Source organism: Phaseolus vulgaris, chromosome 9 (assembly GCF_000499845.2).
Source record: "Phaseolus vulgaris cultivar G19833 chromosome 9, P. vulgaris v2.0, whole genome shotgun sequence".
Classification (NCBI taxonomy): domain Eukaryota; kingdom Viridiplantae; phylum Streptophyta; class Magnoliopsida; order Fabales; family Fabaceae; genus Phaseolus; species Phaseolus vulgaris.
In genome coordinates this window covers 1,097,904-1,121,453 of record NC_023751.2, presented here as the reverse complement: position 1 = coordinate 1,121,453, position 23,550 = coordinate 1,097,904, and the positions used below count along the sequence as shown (strand labels likewise).

Below are 23,550 nucleotides of genomic sequence, written 5' to 3'. Positions count from 1 at the left end.
GCTACTAAAAATTAATTCTTTAAAAAAATTGTTTTATTTTTTAAAATCCAATTAAAACAGTATATGTGTAACATTAGGTTTTGATGGAAGCATGCCACATTTAAATAATGTATTGTATGAGAGATGTGTCTAGCAAAACATATATTATACATAACTTATTGACGGCAAGATAAACTTTGACCTATGGTCAAAGTTTGTGTACTTTGAATAATGATATACTTATGAATTCAAATTTCACGTGTTAAATTGCTCCTCTGGATTCAATGTCACTAAAGTTACTATAATCTCATTATACATAATTTATAATACATTAGTTTAATTTGGATAAGAACATATACTACATTATTTATCTACAGTTATTTTCAACAGTGATAAAGTTATTGTTAAAAAACATATCTTCAATTACATCAAACATAGCAAATAATAAATATTGTTAAATTAAATTACATGAAAGTATAACAAGTTATCTCAATTTTATATTGATTGACATGCAAATTTCAAATCTTTATAACTGTGGTCAAACTAATATTATACGATATTTTATTTATCATGTAAGAAAATATAGAAATATATGCTTTCTATTGTCCGAATAAAAACATCTGCAATCTTGACTTGTAGTTTTTTATATGTAAATAATGATATTTTTACTTTAAATTGAATCTGTAAGTACATATGACTTAGCTTATATATATATGTATTAAAATAAATATTAACATTAGTTAAAGAATTTCAGTACAAAACTGTACACAAAAGTGTGCATACTAAATTGATATTATTCATTACTAAACAAAAAAATATTTCATTTTGCATTTGCATTATTATTATTTTATTATTGTATTTCTTTATTTAATCAGATATTATTTTTCACAAAGAAATAACTTAAAATTAAAACTGCTTTTAATTTAATAAACATTGTTACAAGTGATATTTTTTTGGGAGTAAATTATAATTTAAAATATAATGGACTTAATCCGAAATTTAAAATGGATCTGACCACCTATAAATTTGTTGACTAATTTATATATTAAAATAAATATATTTTAGTATAATAATGATGCTATTTTTATCATTTAAGAGATGTGGTTAAGAATTTGAATTTTGTAGATATTTAGGCCTATGTGAGAGAACAACAGGTTCAGCCAACGCATAAACAATCATTTTTTTTTTCAATGGTCTTAATCATGCATTGTCTTGGACATTTACAATTTGAAATAAATAATAGCTCAGACAATGTGTTGAAAGAAACAAGATTCAGATCCTGATTTTTCTTATCAATCAAAATTAGAGAAATGATACTTTTTAAAACCATGAGAGAGTGTATACAACAATTTAATAATTAATTTAGATATAAATATATATAATAAAAAATAAATTTATAACTAAATAATATAAAAAAATATTAAAATAATATTATTAAGAATTATAATTTGGTTGTATAAAAAAAAAGATTTTGAAATATATGATTACCTTCAATTCATAGCAGCTATAAATAAAAATAAAGATTACTTACTTTAGTTACTTAAATTTATATTGGAAGAATTTGAATTTAATTAAATATAATATTATTAAATATCATTTTTATGAGAGGAATGAAAAAAATCTCTAAAACATTCTAATCTGATAGTGAGATGAGATATGGACACATAGACATAGACCTTTCCCTTGCTTTGACCACGTTTAAAAGAACAAACTCGTCTAAGCCCTCCATTCCTCTCAACACAGATCCAACGGCTTCCAGGCCATCCATAACACCCAATAAGAAATTCCATGTGGCGCCATTCTCCATCTGGAACCACCATATTCGTTTTATTTCTCTCTACCCGGATTTTGTTGGGACAATAGCAACTGAACAACATTGATTTAGGTTTTCTTTTTCTTCCTTCTCTCATAGCTTCAAGACAAAAACAGTGTTTTGTTAATTAGGTGACTCACTCTTTCGGTTGTGTTGTGGATGTGGATGAAGGGGCTTCCTTCAACTGCAATTTTCGGTGTCTTATTTCCAATTCCAATGTCCAAAATTTAGCATCATTTAATGATTCCACCACCCTTTTCTTCCAAAATTTTGAATTTATTGGATCCCATCATTAGAATTTTGGATTTATTGGATCCAATCATTCCTTTGTACTTCTCTGGTACCTTCTATTTTCAATACCAGCAATGTGGCGTGGCAGAGTTGGAATTCACATATCTTCAGGATCCTAATAAATATTGAGTTCGTGATCAGCTACGCTAATACACTTAATTGCGAAGTTTCCATTTTTAGTAATTGTATTGGTATGGACGAGACCGACATTCAGTCTTCCTGATCGAGATTCAGTCTTCCTGACTGAGATCAGGGAAATCTGACTGAGACCAGAAAAATCTAGTCGAGATCAGGGAAACCACTACGGACGGTTCGGTCGACCGACACATAAATTTATTAACGGTCAAACCAAGGCCAGTAAAGTTAATTTGTCATTAAGGATTAGGTAATACATTGATGCATACACCACCCATATAAGTCTCTACACCTCGGGGAACCTCAGCCCGAACGTTGCCATGCATCACATGCTGACGACCCTGTGCTTAGGACCTTTTGCTGACAACATGTGCATGCAGCCGGTCGAGAGCCTGAACGAGCTGAGAAAGAGAGCTGTTAAGTACATGCAGTTGGAAGAACTCCGGGAGTTCCGTAACCAAGCCCGAGTCGACGCTACGGGAGAGAAGAACAAGGAAGAAAAGGACCGGCAAGGCCGGTCAGGCCAACGGGGCGACAAACGTAGAGAAAATAGAGACCGACCAATCTGATTCTCAAGGTACACACCCTTGACGGCCGAGAGGAGAAGAATTTTGAACGAGACACTCAACTCTGAGTTGATCTGATGGCAAAATTCATGAAGTTCTTCTTGAATCATGTAAGAGATGGTGCGGAAGCCATGGATGTGTGTGTGCAAGATCCTCCTAAGAGTGATGTTGATCTTGAAGGTGCATGATGTGTATGAACATTGGGAGGTTCAGCCAGCCCAAGGAAAGGTGAAGGATGTGAAGTTTAGAGCCTAGAGTTCTAGGGAGAAGCAAAGTTTGGCACAAAATGGCTGCATAACTTTACTCACAATAAACTTGAAAAATACAAGAGATGACCTCCCTATTTATAGGCTATAGGGCCGTAAATACTAAGCTAAGTGTAAATGAAATGAGAGCCAAATCAAATGCAATTCACAATACACATGGCACATGACCGGCCAAGCAACTAGATTCTAGAATGTTCACTCATTTATGCTTTCTACACTACTCTAATTACTTAGCCACCCTTAATGGGCCTCCATGTGACAATTACAAGGTCTTCTCAAAACCGTAGCTTGGCCCATATGTATGTGAAGCTAGACGGTCTAGGATTCCTCCTAGATGCTCCTTATGTAGCCGCTCCTCATCATGGCCTAGACGCTCCTCATCATAGGCTAGACGCTCCGTTTGAGACTAGACGCTTCTCATCATGGGCTAGACGGTCTAGTCTTGGAAACTTTGGCTTTCAAAGTGTGGTGAGCTTGGGCCCTCCTCCATCACCCCCTCCCTCTTGAAAAGGATTTGTCCTCAAATCCAAGGCTTTGGCTAAGGGGATGGTTGTGGCTGGATGGTGTCCATCATCTCCTCCTTCTTGAGAAGATCTATCCTCAGATTTGCATTCTTGATCTCGGATAGCATCCTTTTGCTTCGTCAAGGTGTGTCCTCCCGGATCAAATATCAATCTATGTGAATCTTGAAACAAAGCAAAGGAGTTAGGGTGAGCCTTTGGAGAACAAACAATTGTATGAAGTTGCCATTTTTGTTTTTCTCTTGTTTTGGCCAACTTCTCACAATACCTCCCTTTTGAGGGTTGTAGGTGCCCTCTAATCCTCTTATGTTTTCTAAAATTTCCAAAAGTAGTTACTTTTCCCTTAGGCATAATTCCTTTAAGAAATGGTAACAACTTTAAAAAGGCAAGAGGACATTGGGCACATACAACTTCAAATGGAGAAATATGAGTAATCTTGTGGACTACTCCATTGTATGCATGCTTATAAGGAAAAGGATTCTTATCCCAAGAATTGTGAGTGTCCTTCATGATTTTGTGAAGCATAGAAGGAAGAGCTATTGATAGCTGTCGTTTTGCTGTCAAATTAATATGATTCTAGCGTAGACTTGTCTAATACTAGAGAGATGATAATATAGTTGTGGTCAGATGACCCCAAGTCGTCTCTCAACGAATCCAATAGTAATTTCAGTGAATAGAATTCAAAACCTATCTGCAAACAATGAAAATTAGCAATAATGGTAAAGAAACAGGGGTTACGATTGTTTAGCAAGAAAATATAAATGATGATTTGAATCAGTAAAGAATGCAGATTGACTCCCAAGTTCTTCCACCAATGAATTCTTCACGGGCTCTCTAAAGATTATTCTTTTCTCAATCCTCAGCAGAGCTAAACTAGATTGAACATGCGCCAAACCTAATTCAACTGAAGCTCACCAGTAAAGCATGCGTCTATCGATTTAATCAATACCCACTTTGTTCCATGCGTATACTCCATGGGAATGCTTATCTCCTCTCTCTTGAATCATGCGCCCAAGAAATTAATTAGAACAATACGAACTAACTAAGAAACCAAAGTTTAAGATAAGGAAGACTCTCAATCATGCGTTCAAGTACAACCTCTCACAAAAACTAGTTTTCCAGGAGATTAGACAATAAAAACAACTGCTATAGAGAATTAAAAATAGAAACTTTTATTGATCAAAACCTCAGAACTCAATGGGGAATCACAAAGGAATCAACCAAAAGGTTTAGCTTTCCATGCGGAGGCAAAAGAATTACAAATAAGAAAAGAAACTAAGAAAACCCTATGAAGCTCTCCCTCTTTCTACTTGATGCTTGTGTCCTTTTATAAGGCTTTTCTGCTCCAAGGATCTTGGGAAAATATTGCAGTTTAGATTTTGTAAACAATTTTCACTTTCCATAATTCTTTTTATTTTGCAGAAGATTTGCTTCCAATTCTGTTTCTGGAATCTTGTAGCTTTTATTTTCTCTTTCTTCTCCAACAGAATTTGTTTTCTGTTTTGATTCAAAGAAGCAACTTGGACTTTTGCATATTTGGCCCATTCACAAAGGTAGATGCTTCAGATCATTTACCCTAAAAACACAAAATTAACAATAATAATAGTTAAGGCCTAAATAAACCCAATTATAAGAATATTAATTAAAACAATGGATTTATTAATTATTATAGTCCAATAATCTATGATTAAGGCTATTAAGTGTGAATAAATATATGCTCATCAGCTATGTTTTCAAATTTTGAAACTCTATCATTTGAAAATAAATCATGGAGGCTTGTCACATTTCTTAGGACGAGTTTATCCACATCCATGAAGAATGAATCAAGACCTTTTGTCGTCCTAGGAAGCTCTAATTTGAAATGTGTGTCTTCCCAAGGATCTTTTACAAAAGGTGAAGGAGTATAGAGTTCTTGAGACTTTGCTTTAGGTGTATTTTGAAAACAAGAGTTGTACCTAAAGTAATGTCTTTGAACCCCTTTTCTCATGGGTGACAAAAGTTTTCCTCTTAAAAGTTCTAGAGTTTCATCAACTCTTATTTTCCCCATGAGTTCTCCTTCTTGTAGACTTTTTCTCTTATGTGCAAAGAGAGTCTCGTTGGTACAACCATTGTTTATGAAAATTTGTACATTTTGCAATGGTTGTCTCAATAAGACATGGCAAGTTGTCCTAGGCACTACTTCATACAAAAATTGGTAGGTGCTTATAGATAACTTGTCATTCTTTTGGGGATATCTTAACACATTTGAGAAATAGTTTTGATCTATGCAAGCTTCTTTTAAAGACTCTTCTTTTGTGCTCATGCTTGCAAGTGTTCCTTTACAATAGGAAAGGCTAGGTTGTTCAACAAGAAGCATGTTTGCAAAGGTATTTTCAATGTGCTTGACTTGTTGAATGACCTTGTGGGAAGGAACACTCTTCTCCCACGCCTTTTGTTTCCCAAAATTTTTCTCTTTTTCTATTTTCTCTTCATCCCTCTTATGTTTCATTTGTATTTGGTCTTTTACCATTTAGGAATGTGGTAAAGGGCTAAGTACAAACTTTTTGTGCTTGTGGATGAAAGAAATCTCGTTAGTTAGACCATTATGCGAGGTTTTCTTATCAAATTGCCATGGTTTACCTAATAAGATGTGGCAAGCTTCCATAGGTACTACATCACATAAAACATTGTCTTTGTAGTTACCTATAGAAAACTCGATTTCCACTTGTTTGTCTACACGTAGTTCTCCATCCTCATTGATCCATTGTAAATTGTACGGTTTTGGATGAGGAACTACTTGTAGTTTTAGTTTTTCAATCAATCTAGTGCTACAGCAATTGCAGCATGATCCACCATCCACAATAAGAGAGCATATATTTTCTAAAACATTGCATCTAGTATGAAAAATGTTCTCTCGTTGTGTCTTAATGGATGCACTAGGTTGATTGTGGAGGATTCTTTGAATCATCAATAAGTCCCCCTCCAAAGGATTTATCCTCTCTCCTTCCCCCTTTTCTTGTGTACTAGGTTCATCCTCACCACTTGTGTACTCATCTTTTCCTTTTAAGAACAAAATCCTTTGGTTTGGACATTGTGCTTGCACATGTCCTCTTCCAAAACATTTAAAACACTTGGTGTCCCTAGCACGAATGTATGGGGTGGAGGCATCTTTCACTAAGGGTTTGGTAGTTTCTTTGGGTTCGTCTCTAGGTGTACTACCCTCCCTTTTAAAGTCTTTTTTGGGATAAGAGTTGGAGTAAGAACCCACCCTTTGACTTGAAGTTTTGCGCAAATTTAGTTGTTCAACTTTAATGCAAAGTTGAACCAAATCATTCAAGTCTTGGTAGGGTAAGAGTTCTACTCTATCCCTTATCTCAAGGTTGAGCCCACTTAGAAACCTAGATATGGTGGTGGTTTCTTCCTCTCTAATGGATGCTCTCATCATGTAGAGCTCCATTTTCTGCCTATACTCTTCCACACTCAAGTTCTTTTGTTGGAGTCTTTGGAGCTTGTCCATCAACTCCCTATGGTAGTAGGAAGGTATGTGGCGACGTCTTAGGGCTCCCCTAAGGTCATTCCAATATTCTATGGGAGGCTCCCTATGAAGACGTCGGTCTCTCTCTAGAGAGGTCCACCAATACATGGCATTGCTTTGGAAACTAAGGGTTGCTAAGGATACCTTCCTCTCTTCACTCACCCCATGGCAAGCAAAGAGTTGCTCGACTTTCATCTCCCAATCTAGGTAGGTCTCTACATCTTCCTTGCCATAGAAATGGGGTAGGTCTACCCTTACTTCCCTTGGGCTCTCTTGCTCCCTTTGTCTAGTTCTTCTAGGGGGTGGTTGGTAATAGTCATTGATTCTAAGGCTTCCCTCCCCTAGAAACTCATTACTTTTAGAATGTGATGCATGAGTATGAGTTTTTTTTTATTTTTGGGATTTCTCCTCTTGGGCTTTAGCCAATTCATTGATTTTATTCTCATTCTCCAATTGTCTAAAAGAAATCATTTGCACGACTTGTGACACTTCTTTTAAAAGAGATTTTATAGATTTGACTTCACTTTCAATAGACTTTGGAGAGTGAGGAGGAGAAGACATGGCTAAAGTTTTTGTGTATGTAAGTGTTTTACCTTGAGGAAATTTAGGAAAGTCAAAAAAGGTAGTTTTCCAGGTAAGGGAGGTGAGTCACAAAGGACTACTTAAGTACCAAGCCTTTGCCTTAGCCAAAAACTATCCCTCAATGTCTTCACACAAAACTTCCTCTTAGTAAACTACTTAGAACACAATTAAGTTGAGAAATCAAAACTTTTTTTTTTCAATGCAAGAAAAACAATGTATGCTAACTAATTAACAAAGCTAGACGGTTTTAACAAAGCTTAAAACAACCACACATACAAAGCGTTACTAATTAAGCAATATAGAGAAACAACTAAAAACAATTAACAATTGCTAATTAAAGAGTTCTATACTAGTCGGCCCTAGGTGAGGCTTCTTGGACACTTGGAGCCCTTGAAGACACACTCACCGTCTAATTAACGTAATTAAGAAGTAATTAACACAAATTAAGTTGCAAGGAAATTAAGAAAACTCCCTTTGTTGATCCTCTTTTTTGCTAAATGCACTTCCTTGTTGTCTTTGCTTGTTGGCCCTCCAAGTGTTTGTAGTGTTTTTCAAGAAAGCTTGATTCGACCTTGGCTTTGTTTCCCCTTAGAATGAAGGTCTTAATTCTCCAATTCCAGCACCTATCAAAAGACTAGACCTTACCCAAGTCAAGTTTCCATTCAATTAAGCACCAAAGGAGAATAAATTCCAGCACCAAATTAGAGGTCAAAGAACAAAAGCAAGAAACAATTTAATTGAATAAAACAGTACCACCAAAAGGAGTTAGATTATGACAACTAGAAAGAGGTCCAAGAAATATTAAGCAAGCAAATAAAAGGTACTCAATTAAAGGTAGGAACACAAAAGAATTCCTAAGAATGGCACTAGAATTAGATTACAAAATAAAAAACAGCACCACTGGAAAATTTGTTGTGGGCCAGAAACGTGTTTTTTCCCCAATTTATGCTGAGCTGTGTTTTTAAGATATGATTCTGAAATTTGATATGCAAGATATTCAAGATCTTAGCTAAAATCTGGCTTTGGAATCACTCAAAACGCATGCACCATTTTTTTTAATAAATTTTGCAATTTTGGTGTTCAGTTACGCCAGCTGTAGCGCCTCAGATTTGCACACTGATTTTAAAAGATTTATCATTATTTTTTCTGTTGATACTTTTGAACTAATTATTTTTTTTTTCCTTTCTATAACACTTCAAACTTTCATATTCCAGAGAATCAAAATTTTCCTATGAGTGAAAATATTTTTCTGGAACAAAAAAGCCAGCACAGAGAATGTGAAACAGGGGATTCTGGAAAACTGGAAACAAAAAACAGCAAGATACTAAAATTTAAACACAATGAAATTTGTGAAATAGAATTTGTGTAGGATCTAAACACAAATAGGAACTCAAACTAAAATTAAAAAGGCACCAAAAGATCAAAGAACAGCAGATTCAAAGCAATTAAAGATACCCAAAATCAAGAAACAATCAAGCCAAATAAAGGACTACTAAGAATTGTTGACATTGTGGATGAACATGACTTGACAAAACATATATGGATTCAGAAATTAAAGACTCAAAAGCATAATATGAACCAAATTAAAAGTGCAATAAAGACTCAAAAGCCTAAAAGAAAATAACAACTCAAAGGTGTATGGAATCCTATCACAATTTGCACAAGAATTGTTCAAGATCAATTGAACAAAGTGCACCGGTTGGATCTTCCAAATAGCACACCAAAACAAATTAAAATGTAAAAAACAGCAAGACAATTATGGAAATAAGATGAACAACATGAAATAAAGAAGAACTAAAAATGAAAAGACCAAAAACAACTCATCTTGAAGAACCTAAGCTCATGATACCAAATGATGGCAAAATTCATGAAGTTCTTCTTGAATCATGTAAGAGATGGTGCGGAAGCCATGGATGTGTGTGTGCAAGATCCTCCTAAGAGTGATGTTGATCTTGAAGGTGCATGATGTGTATGAACATTGGGAGGTTCGGCCAGCCCAAGGAAAGGTGAAGGATGTGAAGTTTAGAGCCTAGAGTTTTAGGGAGAAGCAAAGCTTGGCACAAAATGGCAGCATAATTTTACTCACAATAAACTTGAAAATACAAGAGATGGCCTCCCTATTTATAGGCTATATAGGGCCGTAAATACTAAGCTAAGTGTAAATGAAATGAGAGCCAAATGAAATGCAATTCACAATACACATGGCACATGACCGGCCAAGCAACTAGATTCTAGAATGTTCACTCATTTATGCTTTCTACACTACTCTAATTACTTAGCCACCCTTAATGGGCCTCCATGTGACAATTACAAGGTCTTCTCAAAACCGTAGCTTGGCCCATATGTATGTGAAGCTAGACGGTCTAGGATTCCTCCTAGATGCTCCTTATGCAGCCGCTCCTCATCATGACCTAGACGCTCCTCATCATAGGCTAGACGCTCCGTTTGAGACTAGACGTTTCTCATCATGGGCTAGACGGTCTAGTCTTGGAAACTTTGGCTTTCATAGTGTGGTGAGCTTGGGCCCTCCTCCATCATGATCCCTCCTCCCAAAAAAGTCGCTAGCCCAAATAATGCCGACCGAAGAAAACAATGCCGATACCACCAGAACAGTGGACACTCCACTGAGAAATGCCAGGCCTTGAATGACAAGATTGAAGAGCTCATCCAGGCCGGGCACCTACGCCGATTCGTCAGAAACGGCCGGGACACACCTCACCGGGCGGAGCCCCCGAGGCGAACAAGGTCACCCCAACAGGGTCGAAATGACCGAGATCGTAGAGACGACATGCATACCCTGCCGAGACCGACCGACACACCCAAGTTAACACTATAACTTGGCACAAATAAACTCACACATTAATGGCCGACCGACCATTTAACTTGTTCGATTAAGCAATCATAATTAATGGCCGACCGTCCATTTAATTTGTCTGATCAAGCAGTCACAATTAATGGTCGACCGCCCATATAACTTGTTCGATTAACGCAATCACAACAATGATCGACAGCCAATCCAACTTGTTCGATTAACGCAATAACAATAATGGTTGACAACCAATCCAACTTGTTCGATTAACGCAATAACAATAATGGCCGACAACCAATTACACTTGGTCAACTATGTCTTCGTATTAATGGTCGATTGCCCAAACAATTAAAGACTGACATGTTTAACTTGTGAAATTTTCATTACAAGCCAAAAGGACCGAGAGCATAATGAAGAAATAAAGGGCGATAGACTAAAAGTTGCAAAAGGGAAGGCCACACCCCGACCTCGGAGGAGAGAGAAAAATAAAAAGCAAGAAAAGGCCAAAGCCCGGCCAAAAGCAAACCTATTCTTAATTGACTTCAACGCAGTCGCCCTCCTCGGCCTCGGTTGACCCAGCCTCTTGTGCCGCCAAAGCACCCACCTCGGCACTTGGAACTAACCGGCCCTGGTAGACCTCACAATCGAGGTCGAAATCACCAATGGCCGGCGACCCCCCATAAAGCACATGGGATTGGCGCACGGCTTGGTCGAAGCATTGCTTCAACAACTCCTCCGACTCCTTAAAGTCTAAGTCGAGCTCAGCCTCGGCCTCGTCCTTTGCAGCTTGGAGGGCGGCCAATTCAGTGGCCGAGGATGAGAGTTTCTCATCTCTCTCCTCGACCATCTTCTTTAATTCGGCAATCTCAGCCGCCGCCCTCAGCACCTCGACGTTCTCCGCCGCCAGACGCTGCCTCGTCTCGGCATCCTCTTGTTGAGCGAGCTCCCTCTTGGCCGCCTCTCGAGCAATCCTGGCCGAGAGCTCGTTGTTAGCAACCAAAGAATGCTTCAAGTCTTTAGAGGCCTCGGCCAGCTGGTGCTCCAACCGAGACACATCCTCGACATGGTGTTCTTGCCCTTGCATCCCATGCTGGACCAGGACAACCGAGCGGCACATCAGCTCTAAGCCGCTCCTCAGCAAGTCTGAGGGGGAGACGCCTCAGATAACCTCCCGAGTCTCCTCAGGGAGCGCCACGCGAACTCTTCGCGTAAATTGAAGGCCACCCCCCAGAAAGGCGAGAGGCGACCACGAAGCTTCAACGCCGATCTCGGGAGGTCCGACCACATGCTCCACGCGCCTTGGCGAGGGGAGTCCACCTCGACCGCATCTGGGCGAGGTGGAGGTGTCGGCATAGATCCCGGGGAGCGAGTGCTGGTGGCAATGTTCCCACCATCTCTTGGACGTTTTTTGGACTTCTGGGAAGGGCCGGCCGAGCCCTTATCCGCTCGGGCCATCGAGCCCTTTGTTGTGGGCAGCACCTCAATGCTGCGGCGACCCTTGCGCTCGGCCGCCTGTTGTGTGTGTTTGCCGAGGGTGTTGATTCCGGCCGATCGTTCTTGCACCATGACTCATACCCCTAACGGCCGCCCAACGAGCCGCCTCGACATAGGCACCGATCAACAACCGTGTGGGAAACTTCCTTGGGAGTGCGTCGAAGAGGGAAAGAATCTCAACCTCATCGTCACTCTCCATCGGCCTCGACCACTTCTTAAAGTCCCGAGGCTTGGCAGTCCAGTATAGAGGGAACTGAGACTGACCAACCTCATCAAAAAAGAAGGCCGTCGCCTCTGGCTGAACGATTACTTTGACAAATCTCTCATTAAATCTCTTGTAAGAGACAACAAAGGAGTTAAAGAGAACACTCCCCGACCGGCTGACCAAAGAGTGCCAAGAGGCAGGTTGGGTGGGGTGAGAGGTGTAGTAACAAAGAAAAGAAGAAGGAGTGGGGTGAAGACGCATAACATCGCACAACAGGCGAAAGGCCTGGAGGGACGTCCAAGTGTTTGGGTGAATATGGGTGGGAGTCACGTTGAGCGCTCGAAGGACGCCCATTGTGAACTCGTCAAAGGGGAGAGAAACATGGAGGTTCGAGAAAAGACACGTGTACATGTAAAAGAAGGGGGGACCAGTACCCGATCACCCCAAACACACACTCTCGGTGGGCTACAAGGCAAAACGCTAAAGTAGCGAGAAAGCCCGCCCGCCTTCAAAACTGGGTGCTTGGCCAAAAACTTGGTCACAGCAGCCTCGGTCTTGTAGTTGGACGAGATCTCAACCACCTTAGGATCCACCCAGCTAAGGTCCACCAGAGGAATGACCGTCGGGGGAGAGTCCGACCGGTCAATAGCATTAGCCGGATCGTCCCCCCTTATGACCTCTACCTGGGGTGGCGCCTCGGCCACCTCGACCGACAAGGAGTCGGTGGTAGATGAAGAAGAGGAGGAGGAAGAGGAAGAGGAAGAAGAATGTCCATGGGGAAGAGAGGGGCGACCGAGGGGAGAGGAAGGGTGACCGGAAGAAGAAGATGTAGGCCGAGACAAGGTCGACATAACTAACCTTGTGAAAAAGACGAGACTGAATCTAAGGAAGAGGGTGAGATATCACTCGGTTCTTAGAGCTAGGGCGAGAGATTGCTCCGCTATCAGGCAACTCACAAAGAAAAAGCACAGGGTCTTGGTACTGTTGGGACCAGTATTTATAGGGCCGAGGGGCCTCGGAATTCGAAACGTCGGATCAATCTCAATTGTTAGATCTCTTGGATCCAACAATCCACAACGCTTCCCTCCCGAAAAATCCTTCATCAATGCACGTCACGTCACACCACCGAAGGTCACATCACACCTCGGGAAGCCCAATAGTCACGCACCCAAGGGAGGCTGACCGACACCCATTATCAAAGACTCATCGGGCATAGCCGTCCTCGAGCCTGGGAGGCAAGTGTACTGGTATGGGCGAGACCGAGATTCGGTCTACCTGACCAAGACCAGGGAAACCTGATCGAGACCAGGGAAACCTGATCGAGACCAGGGAAACCTGATCGAGACCAGGGAAACCTGGCTGAGATCAGGGAAACCTGACCGAGACCAGGGAAACCACCACAGACGGCCCGGCCAACCGACACATAAATCCATTAACGCTCAAACCAAGGTCAGTGAAGCTAATCTGTCATTAAGGATTAGGTAATACATCCATAAGTGTGATCCATTCCACTAATCAGGCCCAATAAGGTAAGCCCATTAAAATAATATAAATAGCATGCATTCTAAGGAAAAAGGTACGTCATTTATTACTGTGCACCTACCCGAGTGCCGATCACCCGCTTTACTGACTTGAGCGTCAGAGTGCGCAGGTACCCCCATTCGGTATTCACCCAAGACCGAGAGTCGAAGGAGAAGCACGAAGGCAAGAAGGATTCCAGTGAAACCCTAGCAAGCTGCCCGACCGAAGAAGGAAGACGAAGATTTCAATAGTTCTCTAGGTCCCATCTCTCTAGCAGGAACAATAATTGTTGGGTTTTTCGTTAAGTGTGTGTGTCCTAGTGGACAAAGACAGTGCAACATTTATGATGGAAGACGATAAATCAGGTGATTTGGATAATCTAAAACCAATGACCAAGGTAAGCCTTAGCGGCATGATTCGATTTTGAGTCACAGAGTTAGCACCACCAGATTGATGGCCATAGCAGATTTGGTAAGTTTGTCTTCTTCATCTGATTTGTAGACTTAGATATTTTTGTTAATCTTTTTGGCCCTATATTCTAGCCTTTTGATAAAGATTCTTAATTTTTTACTCTTTTGTTGCTAGCTGCTACTTTCAGTTAGGCTTTTGTCTTCTTTCTCTGTTGGCTTTACGATCTTGTAGCTTTATTGTGATGCTTTTGTCGAACTTCATGATCCATCTTGCGAAACTAATATAAACTTACATGCTGTGAAGATTTGTTATTCTTTTCAAATGCTTCTGGAACTTCTGTTGTGTTTTAACATTGATATAATTTACTTCTCCATTTCTCATTGTAATTTGGAAGTTTGTTGATTATCTGATTTGTTCGGCTTCTCTGTCATTTTTTAAGAGTTTGGATGTGGGGCTTACTGGAAGCAAGTCATCTCCTGAAGAGAAGTCTGAGTTTATACCAATATTTCGGTCAGGACGAACACGTATGTATTGATGATCTTATTCAGCATATAGGTCCTGCCTCAACTATTCCTTTACCTGGAGCTTTTTACGGGGTTAGTATATTTTTGTTTTGTTTTACCTGACTTTATAATTTACACACTTGCTATTATGATAAAGCCTGATTTTTTCATTAATACGCTGCTTTTCATGTTACTTGGATGTATTTGTTCTTTACCCCTTAAGATTATATGTTTCATCAGAAAGTTGTGTTTTATAATCCAACCTTTGACACAACTGGTAATTGGAACAAATGAGTTATAGACCACGGGAGATGGTTCATTTTTTTACTGGCAGATACTGTTTTGTTCCATTCATTTTGTTGCTCACATACTGTGATCGAGACTCTATTGTTTTCATGTTAAGTTTAGCAGTTGATTAACTTGTATTGTACCCATTGTTCAGGTGTTTGATGGGCATGGAGGTACAGATGCAGCTTTGTTCATAAGAAATAACATCCTCAAATTCATAGTTGAGGACTCAAATTTTCCAACTTGCGTGGGGCAGGCAATTACAAGTGCGTTTCTGAAAGCCGATTATGCATTTGCAGATTCTAGTTCGCATGATATGTCCTCCGGGACCACTGCTTTAACTGCTCTTGTATCTGGAAGTTAATCAACTTCCATCATGATCATATTAATTATTTAATTTCAATGAATCAGTATCAGGTTTACTAGTTATGGCAAGCATTAGTCGCCTTCCTTGCATATGGGTTTTTAGATTCTACCGTAAAATTTATATATGGAAGTTGGTCCATCGTATCTTAATCAATTTTTTTTGGAAAATATTCTGGTATCTCACTCCTTTAAAGTTAACAATTCACTTTAAGGTATAAAATGAGTGAATCAAAATAGTGGTTGAAGAAGAAATTTAATACGCAATTATTACCAACACATACTTGGTAAATCATAAATGTATCATCAATGAATGACTGAAGTTATTTACCTTATCCTTTTATCCTGAATGTAAAGGAATCAAATAAAAAATTCTGAAAATTGATTCTCTCGTCAATGACTGAAGTTACTTAATACTTACATCATCTTTCGAGTTGTGAAATTTCATCGTTGATAGGACCATGATAGTTGCCAATGCCGGGGATTGCAGAGCTGTACTGGGGAGGCAAGGTAGAGCAATTGAGATGTCAAATGATCAGAAACCAGATTGCATTTCGGAAAGTGATACAATCCAAGTAGCTACGAAGATGATCAATGAAGCAAAAGACAAAACACCACCAAGGATCACACGGACCTCACCAGAGAAGCTGAGCATAAACCATCACACCAACTATTCTTCCTTTTGGTCTTCTTATAAGATACAAATATGTTGTAAATAATTTGGATTCTTTTTAGGGGTTCAAATAACAAAGATAGGCTAGAATAAGGTGCATTTAGCATAATAGGGGGTGTGGGTAGCATTTTAGCTTGTTCATAACCCTTTTGAAAGACATTTTGACTTAGTTTCTAGAAGGACAAACCTAGGATGCGGGTTTGACCTAGTCAAACCCTAAGGCTGCCCATTTTTTCCCTTTTCCATCCTACCCCTTTAGCTTGTTCTCCAAGGTTCCTTATAAACAGGAATCCTACCTAGTGTATTTTACAAGTTGAAATTAATAGAAGAAGAGTTACTCTGCACAAATTGTGTGAGGTGTTAGTGAGGTTTGAATTCCTATTAGCATTTAAGTCTTATCTTGTGAGTATTGTGAGCTCTCAAGTGACAACTATCTTCACTTATCTTGGAGGCCAATCACACTCCAAGTGGCGTGTTCCACTTCTCAAATCCACCACATAAGCTTTCTCCTTCCTTAATCTATTCTTCCATTGTCATTCCATTTTTACTCTTTGTATCATGTTCTTGTTTGGTTTTCCTTGTTTCCTTGTTCTTTAATTTCGCAACTTCTATTACTCACAAGATAAAACCTAAATGCTAAGAGGAATTCAAATCTCACTAACACCTCAGACAATTTGTGCAAAGTAACTCTTCTTGATGGAAGAGGGCCAAGCACAACCTTCCATGAAAGGCAAGAGCCAAGTCAAGAGCGTCTAAGACCAAGCTAGGAGCGTCTAAGACAAGCTAGGAGCGTCTAGGACAAGAAGACCAAGCTAGGAGCGTCTAGGACAAGCTAGAAGCGTCTAGGATAAAAAGACTTGGATCAAAGCTATGAATGAGAGAGTGGCATACTAGCACATATTCCGTGAAGGCCCATCAAGTGTAGTTTAGCTTTAATTGGGGTGTAAATAGCATAGCCATGTGGACAAATGTTTATTTTTCTGCACATTAGAATTAAGGAGGAGTTAACCTTGATTAGCTAAAGGTTTCTAGAAGCCTTCACTAATCTAGGGACGGTTTTGTGAAGCCATGTGCACCCATGTGCTCCATGTGGCCCATGTGCCTCCATGTGCGACTTCTTTACATTTCATTTGGCTTACATTTGTGTAGCATTTAGGTCATCAAATCTGGTCCTCTTTAGCCTATAAAAAGAGGAGCCTACACCTTGTATTTTGAAGATTAATGAGAGTAATGTTATGCTGTCCACATTGTGCCATACATTGCTTTTACCTAGTTTCTAGAACCTAATCTTCATCTTCACCATCTATCAAAGGGTTGGCCGAACCTCCCTTCTTCCATACTCATCATAGCTCCAAGATGAGTAATTCTTGGTCATTTTCATTTTGAGTTCTTCTTATTTCCTTGTTGTTCTTTAAATTCCATATTGTCTTGCTGTTTTTTAATTTTTGCTTTGAATTGGTGTGCTGTTTGGAAATTCCAATCGGTGCATCTTGTTCAATTGATCTTGAGCAATCCTTGTGCAATTTTTGGTAGGATTCCATACACTTTGTGTTGCTATTTTTTACTTTAGGTAATTGAGTCCTTATTGCAATTTTATTTGGTTCATTTTATGCTCTTTGAGTCTTTTAATTTCTGAATCTATATGTTTTTCCAAAATGTCATCAAATCATAGTAGTACTTTGTTTGGCTTATTTGTTTCTTGATTTTGGTCTAAATGTTTGTTTTGAATCTGCTGTGTTTTTTATCCTTTGGTGCCTTTTATTTTTAGCTTGAGTTCATATTTGTGTTTAGATCTACACAAATTCCTTTTCACCAATTCCATTGTGTTTTTCTTTTGGTATCTTGTTGTTTTTTTCCAGATTTTACAGAATCCCCTGTTTTGCATAACTCTATGCTGGCTGTTTTGCTTAAGAAAATTATTTTCCCACATAGGAAATTTCTGATTCTCTGGATTATGCAAGATTGAGGTGTTACAGAAAAGACAAAAAAAGAATCAGCTCAAAAGAGTCAATAGAAAAAAAATGATAAATATTATAAAAAGAGTGTGCAAATCTGGTGCTACAGTTGGCGTAACTGAACACTGATTTTAGAAAATTTATTAAAAAACCAACGCCAGAATTTAGTTAAGATCTTGAATTATTGGCATATAAATTTTTCAAAAGCAAATCTTAAAAGGACAACTCAGCATAAATCGGGGAAAATCACGCTCTTTGGCCCACAACAATTTTTCAGTGGTGCTGTTTTTGATTTTGAAATCAATTCTAGTGCTATTCTTAGGATCCATTTTGTGTGCCTACCTTTCTTTGAGTACCTTTATTTGCTTGTCTAATATTCTTTAGAACTCTTTCTAGTTGTCACAATTTAACTCCATTTGTGTGGTACTATTTTTCCAATTAATTTGTTTCTTGCTTTAATTCTTTGGCCTATAAATTTGGTGCTGGATTGTTTCTCAATTGGTGCTTATTTGAGTGGAAATTTGACTTGAGTGAGGTCTAGCTTGCTTGATAGGTGCTGGATTGGAGAATTAATTCCCTAATTCTAAGAGGAACAAAGGCAAGGGCAGAAACAAATAACTACCAAAAACACCACAAACATTTGGAAGGCCCAACAAAGAAAAGACAACCAAGGAAGTGCCAATAACAAAAAAAGATCAACAAAGGGAGTTTTCTTTATTTCTTTGAAACTTAACTTTTGTTAATTACTTCTTTAATTACGTGATTAGACAGTGAGTGTGTCTTCAAGGGCTCCAAGTGTCCAAGAAGCCTCACCTAGGGCCGACTAGTGTAGAACTATCTAGTTTAGCAAATTGTTAATTGTTTTAATTGCATCTCTTTGCTTAATTAGTTACGCTTTTCAATTGTCTTGTTTTGTTTAAAGCTTTGTTAAGCTTGGTTAATTAGTTAGTTTGCATTGCTTTCTTGCATTAAAATTTTGATTTCTCCAACTTAATTGTGTTTTAAGTGGTTTACCAAGAGAAAACTTTGTGTGAAGGCATTAAGGGATAGTTTTTGGCTAAGGCAAGACTTGGTATTTAAGTAGTCCATTGTGACTCACCTCCCTTACCTGGAAGACTACCTTCTTTGACTTCCCTAAATTTTCTCAAAGTAAAATACTTCGACACACAAAGCTCTAGTCATGTCTTCTTCTTCTCATTCTGCAAAGAAAGTGAAGTAAAATCTTTAAAAACTCTTTTGAGAGAAGTTTCACAAGCTGTGCAAATGATTTCATCTAAACAATTGGAGAATGAGACCAAGACTAATAAATTGACTAAAGCAAAGGATGAGAAGTCTCAATTTTCAAAAAAATTACATTCTCATGCATCTAGCTCTAAACATCATGATTATCTTGGGGAAGAAAGTCTTAGGACAAATGAATATCATCAACCATCCCCTAGGAGAGCTAGAAAAGAGAGACAAGAAAACCTAAAGGAAGTTAAGGTAGAGCTACCTCATTTCTATGGAAAAGAAGATGTAGAAACATATCTATATGGGGAGATGAGGGTAGAGCATTTGTTTGCTTACAACCATGTGAGTGAAGAAAAGAAAGTACCCTTAGCTACCTTAAGTTTTCAATGTGATGCTATGTATTGGTGGAATGCCCTAAAAGGAGAGAGACATCTCCACTAGGATCCTCCCATTACATCTTGGAATGACCTTAGGGGAGCCTTGAGATGTCGCCATATTCCCTCACATTACAATAGGAAGTTGATGGACAAGCTCCAAAGACTTCATCAAAAAGATATGAGTGTAGAAGAATATTGGCAAAAGATGATATCATATATTGAGAGGGCAAGGATTAATGAGGACAACCATACCACCATAGCTAGGTTTCTAAGTGGTCTCAAACTTGAGATAAGAAACAAAGTTGAACTTTTACCTTATAGAGACTTAAATGACTTGATTCAACTTAGCATTAAAGTTGAAAAACAAATTTTGAGAAAACAATCAAGTCAAAAACAAAGTTCATACTATGAATCTTATGACAAGGATGAGTTCCATAGAGGGGAAGAACGTATACAAGAACCATCTCTAGAACTTTCCCAAAACCTAACCAAGCATATCTCTCACACTCAAGCTAGAGAAATTCCATCTCTAGAATACCTTGGCAATGATCAATTAACATCTCAATGTTCCAATGAAAGATCTATGATCTTAAGGGACAAAGATGAGAATAGTAGCCAAGAAAAAGAAGCTAGTGAGAGTGATGAAAATGTAAAAATAGAAAAGAAAGAAAACCATGTGAAACAAAAGGCGTGGGAAAAGAGTGTCCCTTCCCACAAGGTCATTCAACAAGGCAAGCACATTGAAAATACCCTTGAAAACATGCTTCTTGTTGAACAACCTAGCCTTACGTCTTGTAAAGGAACACTTGCAAGCATAAGCAAGAAAGAAGAGTTTTTAAAAGAAGCTTGCATAGATAAAGATTATTTCTCATATGTGCTAGGATATCACCAAGTGAATGTCAAGTTATCTATAAGCATCTACCAAAACAATTTTTTATGTGAAGTAGTGCCTAAAGAAACTTGTCATGTCTTATTGAGACAACCATTGCAAAGTGTACAAATTTTCATAAACAATGGTTGTAACAACGAGACTATCTTTACACATAAGAGAAAAAGTCTTCATGAAGGAGAACTCATGGGCCAAATTAGAGTTGATAAAACTCTAGAGCTTTTAAAAGGAAAACTTTTGTCCCCCATGAGAAAAGAAGTTCAAAGACATTACTTTAGGTATAATTCTTGTTTTCAAACTACACCTAAGGCAACGTCTCAAGAACTCTATACTCCTTCACCTTTTGTAAATGATCCTTGGGAAGACACAAATTTCATTTTAGAGCTTCGTAGGACAACAAAAGGTTTTGATTTAATTTTCATGGATAAACTCTTCTCTAGAGAAGTGCTACATCTTCATGGTTTATCCTCAAGCATAGTGTTGGATAGAGCTCCAAATTTCGCAAGCCATGATTTGAGGATTCTCTTTGGAAAAACTTGCAACTAAGTTGTACACTTTAAATTCTTATCATCCTCAAAGGCATGGTCAAAATACATTTGAAAATCTAGCTCTTTCTACTATGCCTAGAGTAATCATAAAAGACAAACACAACTCTAGAGATGAGCATACACACCATAAAGTAGTTATATTTCTACTTTTGAGGTTGTAGGTGGGCTAAATCATCTTTCTTCTTTTGAGTTGTTACCAACTCCTATAGGATTTGTGCCTAAGGAGAAAGTAACCACAATTGAAAATTTTAAAATGCATAAGATGATTAGAGAACACATACAACAATCAAAAAAGAAATATTGTAAAAAGTTGCCAAACACAAAAGAAAAACAAAAATGGCAACTTAGTGAAATTAATTTTCAAACTGACACCTCTGATGATTTCCGTAGGTACACGTTTAGCCCGGGAGGGCAATCCTAGTTCTTAAAGCAAGAGGCTGCTATCCGAGATCAAGTCTGAAGATCTGAGGATAGATCTTCTCAAGAAGGAGGAGATGATGGACACCATCCAGCCACAACCATCCCCCTAGGAAGCAAAAGCATTGGATTTGAGGACAAATCCTTTTCAAGAGGGAGGGGATGATGGAAGAGGGCCAAGCACAACCTTCCATGAAAGGCAAGAGCCAAGTCAAGAGCGTCTAAGACCAAGCTAGGAGCGTCTAAGACAAGCTAGGAGCGTCTAGGACAAGAAGACCAAGCTAGGAGCGTCTAGGACAAGCTAGGAGCGTCTAGGATAAGAAGACTTGGATCAAATCTATGAATGAGAGAGTGGCATACTAGCACATATTCCGTGAAGGCCCATCAAGTGTAGTTTAGCTTTAATTGGGGTGTAAATAGCATAGCCATGTGGACAAATGTTTATTTTTCTGCACATTAGAATTAAGGAGGAGTTAACCTTGATTAGCTAAAGGTTTCTAGAAGCCTTCACTAATCTAGGGACGGTTTTGTGAAGCCATGTGCACCCATGTGCTCCATGTGGCCCATGTGCCTCCATGTGCGACTTCTTTACATTTCATTTGGCTTACATTTGTGTAGCATTTAGGTCATCAAATCTGGTCCTCTTTAGCCTATAAAAAGAGGAGCCTACACCTTGTATTTTGAAGATTAATGAGAGTAATGTTATGCTGTCCACATTGTGCCATACATTGCTTTTGCCTAGTTTCTAGGACCTAATCTTCATCTTCACAATCTATCAAAGGGCTGGCCGAACCTCCCTTCTTCCATACTCATCATGCACCTTCAAGATCACCACAACTCCTAGGAGGATCTTGCCCATTTCAATCCATAGCTTCCGCACCATTTTTCACAACATCCAAGAAGAGCTCCATGAGAATGCCATCACTTCTTCTATTAATTTCAACTGGTAAAATACACTAGGTAGGCTTCCTATTTATAGGTGAAGGAGCCTTGGAGAACAAGCTAAAGGGATAGGATGGAAAAAGGGAAAAATGGGCAGCCTTAGGTTTGACTAAGTCAAAGCCGCATCCTAGGCTTGTCCTTCTAGAAACTAAGTCAAAATGCCTTATAAATGGGCTAAGAACAAACTAAAATGCTACCCACACCCCCTATTATGCTAAAAACACCTTATTCTAGCATATCTTTGCTATTTGAACCATTAAAGAGAGTCAAAATTATTTATAACATATTTGTATCTTATAAGAAGACCAAAAGGAAGAATAGTTGGTGTGATGGTTTATGCTTAACTCCTCTGATGAAGTTCATGTGATCCTTGGTGGAGTTATGAATTAGTCGTTGATTTGAGATGACTGTTCACCGTGTGTTTTGTTTTTTGCTTCCTTAGTCATCTTCATAACTACTTGGGTTGTATTAGAAATGTTTAGGATTGAGAAACTTGGTGGAGTGGTGGATACTTGAACAGGCACTTATCTGTTTCCCGTGCCTTGGGAGACTGGCACATGAAGGGTCCCAAGGGTTCTACCTGTCCCTTAAGTTCTGAGCCAGAGCTGCAGGAAATCAACCTGAGTGAGGATGACAACTACTTGATCATGGGCTGTGACGGCCTATGGGATGTAATGAGTAACCAATGTGCTGTGACCATGGCAAGGAAAGAACTAATGATACATAATGATCCTCAAAGGTGCTCCAGAGAGCTGGTTAGAGAGGCTCTGAAAGCGTAACTCTTGTGATAATTTGACTATTATTGTGATATGTTTCTCCCCAGATCCTCCTCCTAGGATAGAGACACCTCCTTCTCGAGTCAGGAGGAGTATATCGGCAGACGGTCTCAATTTACTTGAGGGTGTGTTGGACTATTAATGTTGGTTCTTTATGGTTGTTTAGGTTTAGAAAGGATGGATTTTGTTGTGTGTATAAAAAAACTGATATTGATCATTGACACGGAGGTTGCTGGAGGATCTTGCCTCTCCATTGCTAGTGCTGCCCCATACATTTGAGCTTATTTTTATTTGTTCACCTTCCTAACTCCACTTAGATCTATCTTCTTGTACATATGAGATCAGAAGTTTCTTCATTTTCATGAATTATATTTTCAACACTCGCGATTACTTTGCTCTCAAGAATAGTATAATTCGAGGGAGAAGAAATGCAAGATAGGTGACATTGTTAGGAATAAAGGTAGCAGTAAGATCGCTGAAAG

The 23,550-nt window shown here is 38.8% G+C and overlaps 1 pseudogene; it reads left to right on the top strand.

Annotated features, from left to right (window-relative positions):
• Positions 1-5,382: 5,382 nt before the first annotated feature.
• On the top strand, positions 5,383-23,210 carry LOC137820583 (probable protein phosphatase 2C 27; annotated as a pseudogene).
• Positions 23,211-23,550: the final 340 nt, after the last annotated feature.